This window comes from Accipiter gentilis, chromosome 1 (genome assembly GCF_929443795.1).
Source record: "Accipiter gentilis chromosome 1, bAccGen1.1, whole genome shotgun sequence".
Classification (NCBI taxonomy): Eukaryota; Metazoa; Chordata; class Aves; order Accipitriformes; family Accipitridae; genus Astur; species Astur gentilis.
In genome coordinates, this window is record NC_064880.1 from 46,225,196 (window position 1) to 46,247,365 (window position 22,170).

Consider the following 22,170-nt stretch of genomic DNA (forward strand, 5'->3'; position numbering starts at 1 on the left):
ATTCTTCATACAAAAACGCCTCCCTGGTTGGCAGGTCCCCAGAAAGACCAAGGATGCAGTAAGAAAGGTGTAAGTTTCTTTATCAACAAAAATAGATGGCCTATACTAGTGAGAGATGGGGTTCACTGCAACCGGAGCACATAGAAACTCCTCTCACCATCACCCATGTGGGCAAGCCCAGTGTAGAGAAGTTTGCATTTTACAAGGCCAGAATTATTACTGAATTTCCATGAAAATATTTAAATACAAAAAGCCAGTTTTAACATTTGCATTCCTCATAAAGAATACAGCCTCTTTTTTTTTTTTTTAAATCATTTAAATAGCAATAATTTGTTGTCAGTCACATTACCTTCTGAAAACCAGAAGTTCCTAGAGACAGCTGCAGCCAAAATGCCTGCTAAGGTGTGACATTTATGTAAGTGACTTTTACTACTGGAAAGTTAAGGCTGCACTTTCTAACACTGGTCCTAGGCACTCTCATGTTCTTTCAAAGATGTTTATAAATCTTTACTATTACTATTGATTTTAAACAATTGACAATGATATATTTATTGCTTAGATATTACTAGAGTAGTGTGCATACATTTCTGGAGATCTCAGATTAGTCCTTACATGTAGCAATCATATATAAATAGTTTGCATAATGCATTTCAAATTTTTAAAAATGTAGTCCAGCTGAGCAAAATGTTTTCAACACAGAAAGATAAAAGGATCCAAACATCTTCACTAAAATATTTCTACTCAACTATTTTCACTAGACATACAAACCCCACAAGCTGTATAGATAGTAAACATTATTTTTGCAGCGTCTCCTGGCTTTCTATGATTTCTTGGGATGGGGTTGAGACAGAAAAGAATGGTAGCAAAAGTTAAAAAGTACTCCTTGGAAACAATAGCAAACCCATACATTAGAGTAAAACCAAAAATCTAATTTAATAAAAATTTTGAAAATCCCAGGAAAAAAAATAATCATTTCCGTAGAGCATAAGCAGGTGAGAGTCTAGGTTTGAGCAATTAACTGAAACATCATCACAATTAAAAAAAAAAAAACCAACACCAAAACATACAATATATATTTTTGCTAATTAGAATATTTAAATTTCCAGACAACCCCTCCTGGTCTGGTCTACTAAAGGTCTTCAGGTTTGCTTGCTATTCAGTTCAAAAGGTAATGATGAGTAATCTAATATAAAATTCTTGTATTTAAATGTCTTTTAAATGGGATCAGTATTCTTCCAGTAATTACTGCCTAACTGAAGTCCAATACCATCTGAATATTTTCAATAAATCAAGACTCAGATGAAAGACGAAGTGTGGTTATCAGAACTATTGCTGAGGAAAAGACAAGAAGCAGTCTTAGAAGTTAGCTGTATTACTCAAGTAGCAATTAAAATAAATTATATTCATTTCCCTAGTCCCCAGCCATGGACCAGCATCCCTGATGGCCAGCAGCATGCAATCCCAGAGCAGAGAGATCCTGTGTAAGCTGCCTGCTCTCCATGGCCTGCATTGCTGACGTATACACTGACTCTGCCAGTTACATCAGAAGAAAATTAAGATGGTTTAGTTTTCTAAAACATATTTCCAAATTCCTCCATCATAGTAGGTTACACTGTGATGCAATGCAACAGCACCAGTCTACAGATGACTCCTTCATGTGAGGATACACGTTCTCAACTGATTTAAAGAGTAAGAATTGAAGAAACAAGAACATAAATAATAAACATCAGTACAAACCATCTATGTTGTTATTTTCTAAATATGCTTTGTACTTTTGGATGTTATAGTGTCTTTTGAATCGCAACCAAATTATTAATCTCCTCACAAACTGGCTGATATTATAAAATGAATATTAACTGCATAGCTGCATGTTTTACCTCCTCACTTGCATTTTAGATGAATAACTAATTCAGTTCTTTTAAAAAACACAGAAAAAAACAAAACAAAATAAAATCTCAAGTGGCTGCCAAACTTAGCAGGGTACTGCAAGGTACAAGACGTTCACATTTATATTCATCTGTGCAAATGGAAGGTGTAATACTGGGACACAGTGGCTGTTCTTTCCAGATAATTATATTTTGGAATTCCAATGAAGCAAACAGAATTTCTTCTATGCGGTGCAGAATTTCTTACAGCTAAAGATACTACATCTTACTGGTGTGAGCAGATAGCATAGTCTAGGGGTTAGAAAAGCTGTCTGCACTGTGAAAAAAAGCCTTTGAGCATTCCTCAGTGCTACTTCCTATGCATGAAATGATCATCTTGAAGTGATCCATAATGCTGACCTTGAGACTATCTGCAAAGAACTAGTTTTCTTTCAAGACTCGCTATCCTGATTCCTCCAAAAAAACATCCAGGAAGATGTACATATTGAAGATGGGGGATTGGGTAATGTTTCTAAAGGACCGTCTCTAGCTGTTGTAAGACTCCCGACCAGATTCTCATGAGTTGGCAGTGCTCATCAAAGCCCATCCTCATATATTTGTCTACCAGACACATCTCTCACTTACGTGTCTGTCTCTCAGATGTAGATGCAGCCTAGAAATATTGCATGGAGCCCTTCATGAGCAGGAGGAAGAGGTCGAATGGCCCCTGTTCACTGTCTCTTCCAATACACAGGTGAGGGGAAGGCTATAAACAAATAAAAGGAGGTGTTGTCCTTCATGCAGACATAGTTAGGCTGTGGAAGTCCTTGCCACAGGATACCGTAGTTGCTGATGCTTTATAGTGGTTCACAGAGAAGGTGGCCAGGTCAGGGAAGAGAAATCCTCTCAGGTTTCTAAAGACATAAAAGCAACCCCTGCCTCAGGAAACCACCAATGTTAGAGGCTGGTGGATCCGGGAAGGAGCAGTCAGTATTGCATGTTTTATGGCTTTTAACACATTTGCTCTGGGCTACTTGTAAAGATACAAATGGTAAAAAAAGCATAGGAGTAAAAAAAATGTTTAGCCTTTCCAGCAACGACTGTCCTGGTTCTTGACATTGCTTTTTAGTTCCTATGTACTAAAAAAGTATTTCTCACCTCTGCCTCCAAAATAGTATTGTCTTAATTCAAAAGCTACCACACACAAACCTGTTCCTCCAATTCAAATTAACGTTAAAGATGTGTTAGCTTTATGGAAATCCAGAAAGCAGTATATATGTAGATTAAAACAATGTATTAGAACGACAGTTTTTAACTGCTAAGGTAATTTTATCTATTGGATATTCAAGGAGGCGTGGAAGAAAGTGATATACAATTAGAGTGGACATTCAGCTACCAGACTTCATTGTACCTTGACTTCATGGATTAAGCACTTTGTCACTTTCTTATAATTCAAAAGAAAATGTCAAGTTTATTCATTCTGTATGAGTTTGGGTGTAAAACTTTGGTGCAAGAGAGCCAGAGGGTAGAAAGTATCAACTTGTCTACTGTTAAGAAGAGGGTTACCAAAAAAAATTGGGCATGTACTTGTTGCTTGTATCAAAGTAATAAAGGGCACAAGAAATCCTGCTGAAAAGCAGATAAGATAATGAAAAATGTACTAAGATTAATTAAAAATGAGAATCCTATGCATGGGAGATAAAAGTACGTAAGCTGAACCAGGCTGAGAGGGCACTGCCATATGCCCTGCACCCATCACTGCAATATGAGAAAAAAATGGACGTATGACAGAAAACACAGGGCATAGTAATTTGTACTAAGAATTATTCCACAAGAAAATACAAAGCTTGGAATTTTTTCAATAAATACTTCCTTTCCCTGCCCCAAAATGCAGGCTTTCAATGGATGTATCTGCTTCCCAAATTCAGAAGATAGCGTAATCAGGACAAAATTTTACTCAGAAAAGAAAATTTGTTTGGTATTTTAACTTTTCACATGTTTTACTTCAAAATGCCCTCTTGGCCCAAAAAGTTAAAAAAAACCCCAAAGTTGGGGAGGGGGAGACACACAATATGATGGCAATGGTATTAAATTACCTGATAACTAGTTTTAAATATTTGGGGTAAAATAAAATGTTCTACCTTTTTGTTGTTGTTGTTCTTCATCTTTGTGGTCTTTCACTCTTGTGACACCCCTGTGACCAAAGTTCTGTTCATTTTCTATACTTTCTCAATATTTTCTGTCAAGGCTCTTGGTCTAATTTTAGTAATGAAGAAAAGAATAATAAATGTAAAGACTCGAACAACACTACAGACCCTACATTTGCTACAGTGATTAGAATGTAATCATGAAAAAAAAAAGAAAATTAGATTTACATTTAACCTTCTCCAAGCCTGAAAATTCAGGCTTTTGTGAATTTTTATTTAAAAATCGAACAGAAATAAAATCATTCCCAAGTGTGCTGTGAAGAATATACTAACTTTTGGTTCATTTCTTTACTGAAAAACATTACTGACTTTGTTCATTACCAGAAGTCTTAATTTTGAGTTGCATCTTCAGGGCATTTTACAAGATTTGCCTGTATGTGCAGTACAGTAATTACTTTTTTGAAGTGCACTGGAAAAAGGAAATGAAGTCAGCAGGTTTATGATCTCAGAGCTTTTTGATTTAATTAGAAGTCATTAACAGCAACCCCCACTATTCAGTTGCTGAACATGCCCAAATAGAGATCTTAAATGAGAAGCTATAAGCTGCCGGCTTTACAGCTTGCTCAGGTTGAATATATGGCAAAATTCAAGGTTTTACCTGTGCTATACAGTGCACAGCAAACATGACAATAAAATGAAGATTATTATAAAAAATTAAATGTTGAGCCTAATGTGATTAAAGGTTAAACTTAGTAGACATAAAGCACAGTAATTCATATTATATTCCCTTCATTAATGTGTTGTGTATTAAGTCTTTTCTTGATTTATGGCATTAGAAACTTTCTAAGTCACGCATTTTGATGCACACACTCAGTCACAGCTGAATCACTCACTAATGTGCTATATTCCCCAATGAGCTGGCCAATTTAATATCCAGGCTGATGCCAGAATCTCAACACAATGAAAGCTCCTTCATTGACATTCTGGTGTAATATCTAATAACAATTAGATTTCTTTTCCTTGGTATTGTATCTTGCTATTGTCATTCCAACAACAGATGCTTTTCTTATAAACCACTGAATTTACTCAAATTTAAATGTCAGGCGGACCAAGTGAATGCACAGTCCATGAACCTGCACTAGGGAAAATGAGCTCACATCTGTCTCATTATAATATATTGTATTTCCATTTCATTTACTTTCAATTCTTAGCATAGTTTCAAGCAATTTTTCAATTTCCAAACCAAGCATCATTTTAGAAAAAGTTAGGTGATTTTTTTCCTTGGTATGTCATAAAATATATTGTTTGTTGGTATATTTTTATGGTGTCACACAAGATCCCAGCACAATGCTGCTCTGACAAATACATTGTTTAACCAGACAGCAAAACAACGCGAGAAACCACTATTCAAAAGTTACCAATGCAGAAATTCTACAGACAGGTGTCCTGATGAACAACAGTGCATAATTCCAGGTATCATATACATAAATGAGTATAAATTTCATACACTGCACAATTAAATGAATGGGATTTCACAGAGGAAAGTAAGAACACAGCCAGGCTCTGGCAATCTACGATTATATGGGTTGTAGTGCTGGAGTTTCACAGATATTTAGTGATGCAGGTAATATCTCAAGGAGTTTGTATAGTACTTCAGTGTTTAGGGAATTAAGTGCTTAGATGTCTTCTGATACATCTCATTAGTTGCACCTTTAGGTACGTCAGTACATAAAAAAAAATCTTGTTACTGAATTCAATATCTGCAGATTAAAATAATGACTTGTAGGTGGATACCAAGTTTGCAGATCAGTCTCTGTATAAATCATTTAATGTAAGCAATATTAAATTTTAAGAGCATGATGAACAATTGGTTTGTCTGATATTCTTAAAGACTTGGGAAAAAAAACCCCCAATAAATTCTGAAAGTCTAAAATTACGCTAACATGGTGCAACTCCATTTGTCTTAAAATATCAGGCAATCTCAGTTGCTATAGTTTTACCATTATTTCAAAGTGGTGGCGAGTCTCTTGTATATTTGCAAATATAGAATTTTCAGACTGCTTCATCCAAGGTTAGTCTGTTTATTCCCAGTCTTTCACTATTTTCTTATTGTTAGGAATTTTAAATGAACATTTTATTGTTGAGTTCCCTGGCAGCAGTCCATGTAAGTTGGGAGTGTAGTTAGAATACAAATGAGAAAATTAATTAGTTGGTGACAGTTTGGAATATTAGTTTTCAGCTGCCACTTTTTATTAGGTCTCTCTTTTTCTGGCTGTGCATGAAGTGATTGACAGCGTATTTCAGAAATACATAGAATGTTTTAAAAAATTTTATACTGAAGAACAATATATTCAAACTCACTCTTTTTTTGGGGAAAAAAAAAACCCAAAACCAACAAAATGCCACATTGTACTTAAGTTGAATGAGTACACTGCATGGAAATGCAGGAGTTTATCCTCTGTTCTGCTAGATTCCATGAGAAATGCCAAGTCTCACACACTATAAAGAGCTTTTGAGACTACAAAAGAATAAATTTATTGTTCTTTTTCTCAAAAGGTCAGTTGCTATATAGCATTATTGCCCAAATGCTGGCCTACAAATATGTTTTGTCGCTCAGTGGCACCACTAAATCCCAGTGGCTCTATGAACCACTGTAAAGTTTGAATTAAAAGTGGAGTTAATTACCTCAGGAATAAGAATTTTCCAAAAAAAGAAAGTGTTATTTACTTTGAAGAACATATTTAGTGTAAAAATCATGTCTCTTGAAATATGGATTTAATAAATTTACTGGAACATCTGAAAAAGATTAACATTTTAACCTTGTGGAGCTTAATCCAAGTCAACGTAAGGTAAATATCATACCATGATGGCTTTCTCACCACTGTGTTTCCACTTATTATTTTTTATTATTTAACCTTGGCATTTTAATTTCTTTTTTAACTCCTTTACATTCTCCTGACATACAACAAAATCAATTTTTAGATCTTGATAGAGCATTTTTAGCTCTACTATATTACTGCGCAAAGGCGAACATGCAGATATCTTATTAAAATGTAACTGTTTCAGAGATGTCTTTGGTGCAAATGTTGTTATGTAGATGAAAACTGATTATCACAACAGTATCAGCTCTTGTTCTGTAAAATTTCATTTTAGTCCAGCCTGTTTTAGAAGTCTACAGCTGTCAAACCTCGCATCTTTCTCTCTGATCCCTCAAGCAGATGCACTTTGTTTGTTCTTATAATAAAACATGTGTCTGTCCTTTAGCTGATTAGTGCATCAATGAGAACATAACAAGATAGTCACTGTTTCCAAAGGTCTGCACATCAAAGAGAACTTTAAGCAGCTTTGTGAAATGAATTTGATTTGGTAAAACCTCACAACTGCAGAAGGATGGAGCTGGAGGAGGTAGTCGATGCCTTGCGTCTTCCATAATTAGTGTATGTAAGTGGTCCAGATATGCATCTGGGTCGATGAAATTCTTGTGTTTTATGTACGTCAAAACTTTACCATCCTAGCTTTTCTAAATAATTTCTATTACCTTAACTAAGAAGCAGTTCTTAAACATACACAGAAATGTAAAAATATTATGCTTACAATTTTATAAACCCACAAATCTTTGCAATAACTATATACATATAAAAGACATTAAGTCAGCCTGCACAGCAGTGGCTCTTCACCGCATAGATCTCTTCATAGTTCATGGTTCTGCAGCACAGCACCCTGCTGTGCTCATGCCAGGGATTCCTCTCTGGAAGTTATTGCTCAGAATAGTCACCAACAAAGGGCACTGGCTTGGGCATCCCTGGTGACACTGAAAAAACCACACATTTAAAAAGTACTTAACATAGTGCTCCTATTCTGCTTAGACTGAATAGCTAGATTTACTTATACTAGAAGAGAAGTATTACTGCTTGATGCTGAGAAAGGACCTAGATTTCAGACTGGCAATTTTTTTTAGCTTACAGAACTCGGATCTGATTCCAAACCTTTATGTACTGCGTAGAGTTGAGAATAATTATTTCTGAAATGAGAATGCAGCTATGATAAAATCTGAGACCAGAATCAGAGTGAAAGATAGAGCAAAAGATGATATTTTTAAATTAGTTCCAAATATCATTTTCATTTATTAAATTTATTTCTATAAATTTCTATCAATTCCTTCACACAAAAGACTAAGTTTAGTAATTACTCTTGAAAATAGTATCCATTCCTTTGCAGTATTGTAAAGAAAAAACAATTGTTTCATAAAACACATACAGCAGGTACTCTAAATATTCATTATAATGAAATGCTGAATTTTATCTACTAGGTATAAACAGTATTAGGTTAAAATGATGCATGTAACAGCTACAATAGCTTGTCAACTGTTTCTGGAAAGCTTGCATACCATCTTCGCAGCTGTCAGAAGCTTCAGCGGAAATATTTTTTTTTCCCCATTTTAAACAAATCTTACAAAATGCATACAATACTGCCTGCTGCAAGAGGCGACCTGTTAGTAGACTGTACTACACACGCTCAGCAGGGGAAATATGGACACCAGGCTCTGGGCTTCCAAGGTGGCCTGCAACCGGGAGCTCCCTCCACGCACAGACCTAACATCCGCAAAGTTCCCAGTCACTTGGGTTTCTTCAGAAAAATTCCCCTCACTCAGTCCAGTGTCAGAAAGGGAGGAAGATAGCAGCTGCACACATTCACACATTATCTGTAGTTGAAAAAGCAGCCCAGAAGTGGACAAGTAGTGAGCTCTGTAGGCATATCTCCCAAGGGAATTAGCAGCCTCCCCTCCACCATCAGCAAAGTTCACTGTATACTCATGAAATGTAAGGCGGTAGGCAAGGTAAAAGAAGAGGGACTTACTGATACCTCTCCTGCTATCTAGATTTCTTTATTCAGACTGTGTATGTCGATGTTCACGAATGTATAAATCAGTTCAACATACCTTTTACATTATTTATCTTATTCCTATAGCGTTGAAGCAAATATATTGGAACAGCAGCAGGCTGCTGCCATCTTTGGATCTATGCTAGCTGGATTTAAATATTTCTTTGAAAGGATCTGTGCAAAAATATTTAGAACAGCAAGCAGTAAAATTAAAGGAACAGGCCAAACTGAGATAGGAAAACATGTACAAATGTCAACACACAACAGCATCTTCACTAACAGCCTCTTCACCCATAATCTTATAATAGACTAGAAGTCGAACAGGTCCTCATGGACTCTCCCCACTATGAAAGCAAGCAGAATTTTTTATTCAAAACAACGAGGAATAATAAATGTAGATCTATATTTGTGCCAATATATATAATATTATACAAATTAAAATTGGCAGCAGTCAGACATATGAAGTTGGTCCTCACAAAGATCCCCTAAAATCAAATCAGTGCTGTTTTATCCGTGCAGCCATACAATTACTGAACCGTATTAGAGATGTATAGCCTATTAAATGTACACTCTGAACTCAGTGTAGGGAACAGAGGGCTTACGTTAACAGGTCAACAGAGTTAATTCCCTGTAAAGTCTTTTGCTCAAACATGAATCCTTAACAAATTCACATTTCATAACCACCTCCTTCTTTTCCTAAACTTCTTGCTCCACTTTAAGGTGAAATAAAAACATTGTCATGGAATCATAGAATAATCTGGTTGGCATGAACCTCTGAAGTTTGCTCAGAGGCTTGGTAGGCTAAGAAGCCAGTACAGCCAACATGGCCACAGAAGAAATAAAACCCACAAACCAAACCCTAATATAAACTTGGATTTCTGTATCTATTCTCTGCATGTCCAAAAGCACATCGTAGCCAGCTACTTCTCCATGCCAAGGGACCTAGTAAGGCATCCTCTAAAGGACTTGCAAAGCCTCAATTAGTGAACTAAGTCTTTAAATAAAAAAATGTCATCTGCATGGGATTTACCTTCTTTTGCAGAAAGGATGATTTGAAACTTTAAAAGAATACCCATATTCCTTTAAGTTTTCCCTCTCTTCCTTATCTATATTCTGCTGCATCACAGCACTGACCTCAAAGGTCAAAGGACTAACAGTTTTTGCTAAAGCAGTAATTCAACTTTAAATCAACTGCTAGGGAGTGTATGGGAGTACTGCCTCTCTACCCAGCCAGAGGAAAGCATGACCTCCACAAATCTCTGATTTACACTGAATTGACATGTGTTTAACCATTTTAGTATTAAATCGGTTATATACTCCAACGGTCCCTGCTCCTTCAAGACTTCACTGTCTGATTACAGCAATTATAAATGCAAACTCTGCATTCTGATTAATGAGTCATGAACATCACAAGGCAGCAGCAAGTGACCTTTTTTGTTCATTTTGCAAGCCTTCCTGTAATCAGCATCACAAATATTTTGGCAGAGTTTGTTTATCGAATCTGAACTGGAGCAAAATCTATTTTAGAATGCTGTTTTCTTCGTAGTTTGGCTCTTCTACAGGAAATGCAGTAGTGTTATAGTGTCTAGCCTCTAATAGCTGTGTGCTCTGATTCAAACTGTATACAGCCATCTAATCCAAGTTAGTCCATCTAATCAGACTGGGGCAAGGATTGCATAAAAAAATAAATAAAACAAGATTTAAGGAATAGAGTGTAAAAATACTGGGGGGGGGAAATGAAACTCAGAAACCAAAACCCAAAAGAGACAATTAAAGAACTTCTGTATAAAAGTAATTTAATTTAGAATTTTTGCAGGTAGTGCTGTTAAAAAAAAGCTAGAATAGAAATAAAAATGATGATGCAGAATACATGAAAAGCACCACATCTCTGCTTATCCTGCTTTCCAGATTGTACTGTGCCTAACAGAAAAGAATTCCTCAAAGAAGGATCCTCTTCAGGGTGTTGAACACATACTGCTAAATCATATTGTTTAAGGTTTCATATCTACTCTTGGAATAGCACAAAAGCACATAACAACTCAAGGTCTCTACATCTAAGGTTGAGCCGGTGCTTTTGTTATTGGGGAGCTTGAGCAGCTACACACAACCCCTCTAATGTCATTACTTAAAATACTGTGTATCAGCCACTATAAGTAAACTGGTAGTGTCAAAGGCAAAAAGGGTTGGTTTGAGACTAGAAACAGGTAACTGATTCTATCAACTCAGACGAAATCTTGGTGCTGGATCGGGGAAGTGCAGAGGAAAAGAGCAGTACTTGGCAGCCAAGTGGTGCCCTCCACTCCCCTCCTAACAGCAGGTACCAGGGAACATTATCAGTACCAAAACGACAAACATATTCATTAACCTGAGGAAACTACCAAGAAGGCAGCAGGAGGATGTCAGAGCCACTCTACCCCAACCTCTCCGCGGGTGAGCACCTAAGGCATGGTGGGCACCCGAGAAGAGGCTGGAGAAGAGAGAATATAGCATATAGCAGCAAACAGCTTAAGGAGAAGAAAACTGCTCTCTGCATAATTTTTCAGATACTCTGTGGAAATCATCATTACAATTAGTTCTGGGAATGGAAGCAACAGTGCTGAGCTTAAAACCTAACAAAGTCCTGAGGGATGAACTATGGAAAGAAGTATCCTAACTGACCTTCTGAGAAACTAGAGGAAATGCTGCCTTGGAGAACTATAATACATTCTGATCTCATGGAGGTCAAGATAAACCTGAGGCCATTGAGGATATGGCGAATATATACTTCTATAAACAAAAAAGAATGTGACCTATGTTTTTTTTTAAAAAGTCAAGCAGAACTAAGTGGAAACCTCATGAAGTTTTATTTTAAGTTGTCTCTCAAAAGATTTTGTAGGCTCTTTCGGGTGATTATGGGATTTTGCAGTATTTACAATAGCCATGTAGCTACATATCCAAACAATGATCATGCAAAGCAGTTGTGCAGACAGAAGTACATTAATTTAAATATTTAAGAGGCAGAAGTCAGCCATGTAGCAGACTTTTTCACAATACGTTAGAAGATTTAGAAACAAAATCTATTAGCATTCTTCTGCACACAAAAGGTTGATTTAGGAGATACTAGATGAATTAATAATCAAATATGGTAATGCATATTAGCTACAGAATAATCTACTATAGAAGGTACAGACATAGTTGAGAAAGTTTGGTTAAAATAAAAAGAGTCAAGTACTAGTTGTTTTCAAAGAAAAGGGATCATGCTTGCAAAAATCTTATTTTTCTGTTGATCCAGAGCATGTGATCTTCATTCCTTTATTTTGTATAAAGACAAGATAATATCTGGGGGTCTGTTTCCATCACTAGCAAATATATGAATGAACTGGCTTTTTGCCTCAACTGATATTTTCTAAATGAATAAGAGCATTAGCTCTAAGCAAGACACATTGCAGCAGCATGCTGCACAAGGTTCTTCTGTACGCTCTTCTGTGCCAGCAGAGAAAATCGGTTTCCTGATTTTGCCATCTCATTTATTTTCTTAGGGATCTGTTGTGCCTGTAGAATCTTGGCAATGGTAAAGACAATTGTGTACTGGATAGGAACAGTTGTGACTATCATCATCATTTGTGTGAGAAAGATATTACGGGAAGAGGAAGCACTATACAGCTCCCTCGCTCTCTTTGCATTCTGTCACAGAGCCCCTTCTCAGCCCTGCTCTCTGCTATCCAGTCTCTCCTGTGGTGGAAAAGGTCACCCAGTCACTGCCAAGTAAGAAACCTCTTGATGGTGGGGCACTTCCCAGAAGAGGAGGGTCATCATCAGATCCATCAACAGGGCTAGCACCCTTCACTAGACCTGCAGAGTTAATTGTTCTCTCTAGTTCAGTATTTGATGTAAACTCTTGTATTGGGTCTGCGTGGCAAGGTTTTGGTAGTGGAGGGGCTATAGGGGTGGCTTCTGTGAGAAGCTGCTAGAAGCTTCCCCCATGTCTAACAGAGCCAATGCCAGCCGGCTCCATGACAGACCCACCACTGGCCAAGGCCGAGCCCATCAGCAATGGTGGTAGTGCTCTGGGAGAACAGATTTAAGAAGGAGGGGAAAAAACCTGCACAACAGCAACTGCAGCCAGAGAGGTGAATGAGAACATGTGAGAGAAAGAACCCTGCAGACCCCCCAGGTCAGTGCAGAAGGAGGGGAGGAGATGCTCCAGGTGCCGGAGCAGAGATTCCCCTGCAGCCCGTGGGGAAGACCACGGTGATGCAGGCTGTCCCCCTGCAGCCCAGGGAGCTCCACGGGGGAGCAGATCTCCACCTGCAGCCTGGGGGGAACCCACGCCGGAGCAGGTGGGTTCCTGAAGGAGGCTGTGACCCCATGGGAAGCCTGGACTGGAGCAGGGTCCTGGCAGGACCTGCGGATCTGTGGAGAGAGAAGCCCAGGCTGGAGCAGGTTTGCTGGCAGGACTTGTGACCCCACGGGGGACCCACGCTGGAGCAGTCTGCGCCTGAAGGACTGCACCCAGTGGAGGGACCCACGCTGGAGCAGTTCATGGAGGACTCCTTCCCATGGGAGGGACCCCACACTGGAGCAGGGGAAGAGTGAGGAGTCCTCCCCCTGAGGAGGAAGGAGCAGCAGAGACAACGTGTGATGAACTGACTGCCAGTCCCATTCCCCGTCCCCCAGTACCACGGGGAGGAGCTAGAGAAAATCAGGAGTGATGTTAAGCCTGGGAAGAAGGGGGGGGGGGGGGGGGGGGGGGGGGGGGGGGGGGAAGGGGATTTAAAATTGGGTTTTATTTCTCGTTACCCTACTCTGGTTTGATTGGCAATAAATTAACTTAACTTTCCTCAAGTCAAGTCTGGTTTGCCCGTGATGGTAATTGGCTGAGTGATTTCTCCCTGTCCTTATCTCGACCCAGGAGCCCTTTGATTATATTTTCCCTTCCCTGTCCAGCTGAGGTGGGGAGTGATAGAGCAGCTTTGGTGGGCACCTGGCCTGCAGTCAGGGTCAACCCACCACAACTCTCCAAAGCTTAATGAAGTCTGTTGGTACAGGAATGAGGAGGCTGCACTCATACAGTTATTACTGCTCAGACCGCACAGATTCTTTGAGTAAAATGCAACTTTGATCAGTGATCTTAAGATGGCTCCTCTCTCAAACGCACCTGTAATGGTCATCTTTTACAAAGAGAATGCCATGTATGCTTCCAGCAGCAGTTCTAAGTACAGGTGCTGTGTGTCCCAATTTGAATTCATGATCAGCGTAGCATCAGACTGTTATTAATAGCATTTCAGAAAAAGAGTACAACCCTGTATCATCACGAGATTCATCTACAAAGATACAATTTTGCTCTTATGCATGCTTCTATATCTTTCAGAGCTCGGGGCGGGGTGCGGTGGGATATTTGCACAGAAAGGCTCTATTTCATAGGACTTACCTTCATTCCTTCATGTGGGCACCTGGAAATCAGGAAGTCCTCGGACTCAACAGATATACCAAGGTATCAATGAATAATAAGAATATTTCTCTTTAAGAGGGGTTCAGGATTTTCTGAGACAGAAATAATGCCTCGAAGTTTTGCTCCATCCAGATGGAAAGGCAGTAGGCTGGCCCCATCATCCATTCTATGTCCAGAAATGGAACAGCCTCCTCTGCCTCAGGGTCCTTGCCTCGTTAGATGCAGGAGTCGTGCAAGGAAGGACAAGTGGCTATGCGGGAAATGCAGGCAGTGCAGTAACACAGCAAAACTACAAACCTCTGACCAGACTGGTGGGAGAAAGGAGGAAGGAGGTTGAAAAAGAGAAGGTATATTATGGAGTCATAATTACTGAATCCTCCGAGGAGAAAATGGTGAAATTATGGCAGTTCTCAGAAACACAGATTAAAACACTTATTTAAAAAAGGAAATACTAAGGAGCAAACAAACTGGTTGTGAATCTAGTATCAACTTCACAAGTACCAAATAGGAGAGATTTTCAGTTACTTTGTGTACTGAATACAAACCAAAGTCTAGAGATTAAATGTCAACAAATGAAGGCAAAGCATTAATCTCTTGTGCCATATCACTTCACTCCCAAATCACTAACAAGCTACTATCTATCTTATCTCTGCTTCACTTATTGACAATCTCCATTTGTTTCATCAAGAAAAGGGACAATCCATTCAGGACTCAGCATACATAATCCTAAACAGAAAGAAACACTTTGCAATAAAAGGCAGCAAAGTGATTGACTTTGTGTGCAGACTGTGCCTTGCTTTGGCCCAAAAGTACATAGCAGAAAAGTATAAAAAGCATTATTTTCTGCTTTTTGTATGTACGTATCTCTCAAACATGCACACTCAACTTACTTTCTTTGGAGAACAGCAGAAACTATTCTTTTTTCATACCTCTAGAAAAGAGAATCAAGTCTGAAATTACTCTTTCACAGTCCACACCAACGCACCCAACTGCTCACATCAGCTGTTGGGGGGTGGGGGAAGCAGGCTTCATTCTCTGCACCTTTGAGTAAAATCATGCAAGCTCTAGGACAGCTTTCCTGGCATGCTGTGGCTTGCAACAAGATCTTATTTAACGGCACACACCTTTCGGGGAGAACAGGCTTTCAAGCAGACAGCAGTGTCACACAGAGTTCAAGAGCTGTATTTAAGAGCTTCTCAATAACCAGATTATATTGAGGAACCCCAGGAACCCTACGTGAGATTCCTCACAGGGAAACAAGAGACATTGTTCCTTATAATCATTACATTTTAAGAGGTGGAGGACACAGTCTTGTATTTATTTACTTCATACCCATACCTCACAATCTTTAGAAAGGTCCTGTGGTGACTAAGACATCTGCCCTCAACAGACAGAAGGTCGTAAAATGAGCAATCTCAATAAAGTTTAGAAAATTCTCCACATTTAGCTCCCTTTGTGAGATGCAACACAACAAGCACGTCCAATAAGGAAGCAGAAAGGCTTGTCAGCAAGAGTTTGCAAGGTCCCGCACACAGATTATTTGCAGGTGAAACAAAAAAGTCAAGGGATTCCTGTCTGTTGGCCACTGTCACTACAGTAGGTGTGAGATTTTTGAATAGGAAAAATTAGGTATTAAAAGTCAAAGGAAAAAGTTGGATGCTGCGGTCATGGCGATATTTATAATGTAACCATTACATTTTGAAGTCAAACCTCCCTGAAGCATAAAGACATTTTTGTTGCTTTAAAATACCAGCAGACCCATGCACGCAGAGCTGCTACAATTCACCTTCCATTTGTATTCAAAATTATTTCTATATAACTGAAAGGTCCAAACACCTTTTTTTTAACTGAAAGCTAAGACTGCTTAGTGCATTTGTGTAACAAGATGATTCTCTGGCAAACATCAAGGCCAAAACCAAAACAAAAATATCTCAAAGTACACAAGATCCCAGGTACAGGTCACCACCAGAGGTGGATAATAGACTTGATGGACCATTAGTCTGTTCCACTGTGCCTGTACTCAGAGTCAGCAGGGAAGAAGTAGGCAGTAAAAGAAACAGACTGCAGATTAGAAAGGAAAGGAGGAAAGTGATATAGGAAGGTCAGCTAAAAAGAGAAGCTTCTCAGTGAGTTTCCCACTAACCTTTTATCTCAACATTATGGCCAAAAAGAAATACTTACGCCTTGCCAGGTTAAATACTCTGCAAACAAATATATTGCAAGCTGGGCTGAGGAGATGTAAAATCGATGCTATAAACATGTGTCAATGCTAATATTGGCTGTTATTTCTACTGTTTACAGCATTTAACCTGCACCTCAGAGAAGTCAATAATTATTACATCAATAATGAACGTTAAGGTCATCGTGGCAACAGCAACTGAGAATTTTGTAGTTTTGTTATGACAAAGCCTGAAGAAGCATGACACTTCAAACCAAAACTGGACAATTTGGCCAAAATTCTGCCCTGCCTACCTACACACTTATCAAGTGTAATTTTTGTGCTGCATTTATTGCTGTAACTAGAACTGCAGGGTTACTGAATTTAAAAAGAAAAGCCAGAGAGCAGGATGCCAGAAAATTGACTAAAGTTCTGATAAAAGCATTACTCAGAATAATCAAATAAGATCAGAAGGTGAATAAGTTTACTGTTAAATCTGAGGAGATACAACATTCCCAATGCTGAAGGGACAGCATAAATTATTTGCTAATGCAATACAGTATTCACCCTCTAATGCATGACTGTACTTTCTGATATAAATGCAGTATAATTAGTTAAAATAATATAGTGACAAATCCTGTCTGTTTATCAGAAAATGTATAAAGCAAGCAGATAAAAGTGCCTTTACCTGGTAATATTTCAAGATTGTTCCAGTGTGTGCCAGACATCCGCAACAGTTTACATTCATGGCAAAGGGATGGAGTGTGTTGATAAGCACAAAATCGGAATGATATGAGCCTGGGCTTAGTCCTTAATGCTAAACTCTCTGTAAATGTGAAAGCTGGGCTCTGGAGATAGCAGACAATCTCATGTTTGAACAAATGATATTGGGAAAAACTAACTGGAGGTCCCAGAAATAGAACTACAGTGAGGGAGCAAAACCACGAGGGTAGTTACTTCCCAGATAGCATCTACACTTCATTCAGAACAAGATGGAAGAACACAGATTAGAGACATCTCTACATTGCTCAATCACAGAGAGAAAAACACTTTTAATGGAATTATAAAAGTTTGAGATACAATAGGCATATTTAGGTCACCTAGGCCATCAACTACACCACGTGACAAGTGTCCAGATAAGTTTTAAATGACGGGAGGATGCTGGGAATATGCAAGAAGGCAATACAAGTATTCATTTCACTGGCTTGAAATAATGTCAGCATAGCCAGTAACAGCTATACTAGCCAAGACAGTTGTTGAATATGGCCAGCATTACGTTATGCTTAATGGGACATGGGAGCTCAAATCACTGTACTTGAACTGTTTGTTCCTCATGAGTATATTTTTCCTACGTTATTCCAGACCTTATTTTCTGACATGCATTCCACTATTTTAATACATAACATAGGTTCTTACTAGGTAACAGGTTGATTCCTTTCTAGCTAGTTCCACTTTTTTTTTTTTGTCCGTTTAATCAAATGCATAGGGACTTAAATACCTCCCAATTTTAGAAACAGAATTAAAAAAAAAAAAAAAAAATTAAAAAATCAACAGCATGGCTAGATAATTTCCTACTGGGTCTGACCACTGATACGCTCTCATCATTGTTGCTGTTATGTTTACATGCAAATACACACTTTTCAGTTTCTCAGTTCTCTCAGAGTTACTAAGGTTCTCATTACTCCAGAGTCACCAATGCCTCTTCCCTGTATTTTTGGTGCAATTTATTCATACAGCTATTTGCAAGCCATGTTTGTCTCATCTTTCTTCATTTATTAAATGAGTCTGCTTTCTTTTCAGCAATGTTTGATTTTCAGTACTAGTGACAAATGTACTAGAAAGTCATATATATATATATACATGCACACATACACACCAACCATTCATCTGTCTTTCTGTGCAGTTAAAACCATCAGCTAGATTAGAATTCACTTGTTTTGATATTTTGCTGTTCTAACCTTTCCAAGTCTTAACTAAGATCCTACTTAATTTTGTTTAAACCTTTCTTCTTCTCTTATGACCAGACAAATTTTAAGGGACCACTATAAAATATTTTGCAGATAAAGTCTTAAAAAAACCCCACAGGTTAAACACAAGAAAAAGAGGCCTTTCTTTGGAAACAGCTAAGAGCCAGAACATCTTTTCTCTACAAATGTTTCTCAGTAAACCCTGCAAGTTCAAATCAGCCCTATACAGCCATCATATCTTATACACTTCCTTAAAAAATAATTCTGGGAAACATCATGAATCTTGCACTGTTTTGGAAAGCCCAGAAGTGAGGAAAGGAAAGGAATTAAGAGTAAGAAAACTTAGGAGTGACTGGCAGTAGCAAGACTTTGCAGAAGACTCAGGAGGCAAAATAATGTTCACTCTTCTCTAAAATGTTTAAAATACTGTTGAGGAGTGAAGTAGGATCTGTTCCTTGCTAGAGGTCGGTTTCCAAACAGAAGTAGCTCAGTAACTGGCAGACATAGAGAAACATTGCTACAGTCAGCGTACAGAAACGGCACAAGACAGACTCTCAGAGAACTGAGATGAGTGAACTAAATTTAGAAAGGAAAAAACAAGTTTTCGAGCTCAGAGCTGGTTGTTATATCCAGGCCCAGGGAAGGCAACACTAACACAATAGGAAAGTAACATTTGATTATTGGTTCAGGAAACTATGCATGCTAATGCCCCAAATATGGCATTTATTAGAGCAGTTCTTAGCGTGCCCACTTCTGGCAGGGCAGAGCACTAAGCCCTTTGCAGCAGCATAGACAAGCACGTGCAGCTTTGTCTTTCTCACCCACACGAGTGTGCAAGCACAGCGTGAGCCATGCACACCCCCCAGGAGACCCAAGGAGTGCTGCGGAGGTGCTCAGGGGGGTCTGGCAACTGTTGAAGAGAGAACTTAAAAAGAAGCAAAAGTATCTGAACATCCAAAGAAAAACATTCAGCAATATTCAGCACAGCTGCTGTAGAATAAATGAGGTCTCAATTTTTTTTTTAGCACAAGTCACCCAATGTGCAGTTTCCAAGTCCTGATCCAAATGAAAGGATTTTCCATTATCTCCTACACCAGTGGAAAGTCTTTTCCTACATAGCAACCCATCCTGAGAGCCGCAGTACATCTGCAACTGAATAGAGGCTCTCATTTATTTCATACTTCCGAGTCATAATCATGTACAGCATTTGAATATCAGAGATCCAGCTTTCTTGTGCAACATATGCAGTAACTTCCAAAAAACTTCAATATTGGGAAAGCACCTACTGTATCTATTAGTAACGAGCTGGGAAGTAATGTAAAATGTGACAAGGCAGTTTGTGTGGGACCACAGCAATCTCTGATATGTGGAGAATGTTACATAAAAACCGTCGCTTCACAGAGTCTGCTGCTTACTACAATTTTGGAAAAAAAAGTCTGAAAAATAACCTGGTGCTAAAGTAAAATAATTTAACTCAAAGAAGTGAAGCTTTTCATGCAAAAAACACCCCACCCCAATTAATTTTGACTGAAAATCCTTCCTACCTTCTTTTCATTTACACAATCCCTTTCTAAATATAGTCCCTATGTAGGGTAATCTGTTCAGGGTGACTCTTTGAGAAAACTGCTTATAACAGTTTCTTATATTTCATTGCTTTACAGATCCCTTTAATATCTATTTCAGCCCAGGACACAGGACAATTTTGCTACTGTGAACAGCTGAGCAGAAAGCATACAGTACAATTTATGAAATCTCCAGTATGTCAAGGCTGGGTTTTCTTAACCCCACATCACTATATTTACTTCCCACTCCACCTGTTTAATTTGACTTCTTTAAATATTTGTAATAGAAGCGGAATTACAGTCACCATGAAAAACAGATTTAAAGGACAAAAGCAGTTAAATTTTTATTAGCACTTCTAAACACTACCTCACTAGGTACCCTTAAACATACACAGTTGTAAATCTGCAACCATTTCTCCAGTAACAAGTATGAATGTCACAAGTTTGTTTTCCCATTTGCTATAACTATCATTAAATATTAAGGAGACAAAAACCCTGAAACCACAGCCCGCAGAAGACTAAGGTCCCAGGGGGAAAACAGCAGAGAAATGGAGTGTCGTAGGAAATTTGTACATGTTCGTTGGAAGACCACCAGGTCTTTAGGCTGCACAATCAGATGCTAATGACATCACATCACATCAGACTCTGGTGACGATTACAGAACAAAAAGCAAGAATGTGTTGTAATTGCTTTTTGCCAGACAAGGTTGTCACCAGGACATACCACGGTGTTGTGTTTTAAAGCCAAAATTCCTAAAAATTACCGCATTCCAAAGTAAAACATGTTGACCTCAAAGTTAATAAATCAGAGCTGTAGCTTTAGCTTGCATAACAGATTTACAGAAATGGGTATAGCTATACTAATCGTTCCGATCTTTGACAGTGATAAATATGATTTAGAAAACATTGCTCCTCTCATTCACGTTCACAGTGTTGTATGTTGGTTTGCATTGATGCGGACAATTGAAGTGACAGCAAAGCTTCACTTGGAACAATATCAGGAAAATTATTTGGTTTAAAAACCCCTGCAAATTTTCTGAACTACTTTTTATGAAGGTATATTTAGTCTCAAGTTTCAAAAATATAGTACTACAAATTCCACCTCCTTTATTTAGTAATTCCAACAGAAAACAAATGGGACAAAATTACTGGGTTTCCCCCTTTCAACCAGTTTAGAGAATTCGAACCCTGTAATTTAAGGTTAATTTCCACCTTGAGAAAAATATCCCTGAAAAGGTGGAACAATCCACCAAAGTGGCAGCACGCTTTAGGACGCATCCTGTGCAAATGAGTTCCTGCAGTGGCGCCATTCCCACTTTACTTCCCACCTCCACATCACAGATTCAGGAAAAGGTAGAATACTAGAGCCACAGCTAAAATGTTGCTCGTTTTTAGGTACTACCCATTTCTAAACAAGCCTTTGTAGCTACATGGAGTCAAATGTTGGTTACAGCAGCATTAAAACTGTTTTAACTTAAGCCAGGAGGCAGGCTCAGAGGCAAATGTGATTTAAATCATAGTTTTACATCACCACCAGTTTTAGTATTAGCTTTGTCTAACTACAACTACGCAACCCTGAATGGGTAGAGGGTGACTCCACGGTGGGGATTAATTTCACCTTCTTTCTTGTGCATCCCTTGGATCCTTTGGGTATGTAAATTAAAAGAATAGTACTCGTCTCCCATTTTCCTTCCTTCTCTTTGCAAGTCCACAACACCTGATAATTTTAAAATTGGATGTCTAAATTCAGTAGCCTAATTCCTGCTTCTAGGTTAATGCAGTAAATTGAAAACCAGCCCAAAACCCCCGGTGGTACTGTAGAAGGAAAAACAAACTCTCCCTTGACCTTTCCCACTGCCTGAGCCAAATCAAGACGTTCACCATCACCACATCTCACCAACTTCTCTGAGCACATCTCAGGTAACTCCCCTCCTGAGTACTCCCCAGGTACTCCCCTCCCAGGGCAGCTGTATCCTTCCCCAGCCCCTCACAGGTGACCGTGGTCACCCCTGCATTATGCTTCTCAATCTGAAGCGGTGTGCTATTCTGTGCCTTTGCCACAGAGCACACCACAGAGCTGTAGTGTCCTGGAGCATCACATTTCTTTTCCTGAATTGGCAAAACCTCTAACCCCTTTGAAGTTTGCCCTTTGCTAATGGA

The 22,170-nt window shown here is 38.7% G+C and overlaps 1 protein-coding gene across 1 annotated transcript in view; it reads right to left on the reverse strand.

Moving 5' to 3' along the window:
* The window catches only part of DPP10 (dipeptidyl peptidase like 10), an 882,866-nt gene that overhangs the window by 672,051 nt on the left and 188,645 nt on the right, over positions 1 to 22,170 (reverse strand). The window lies entirely within an intron of this gene.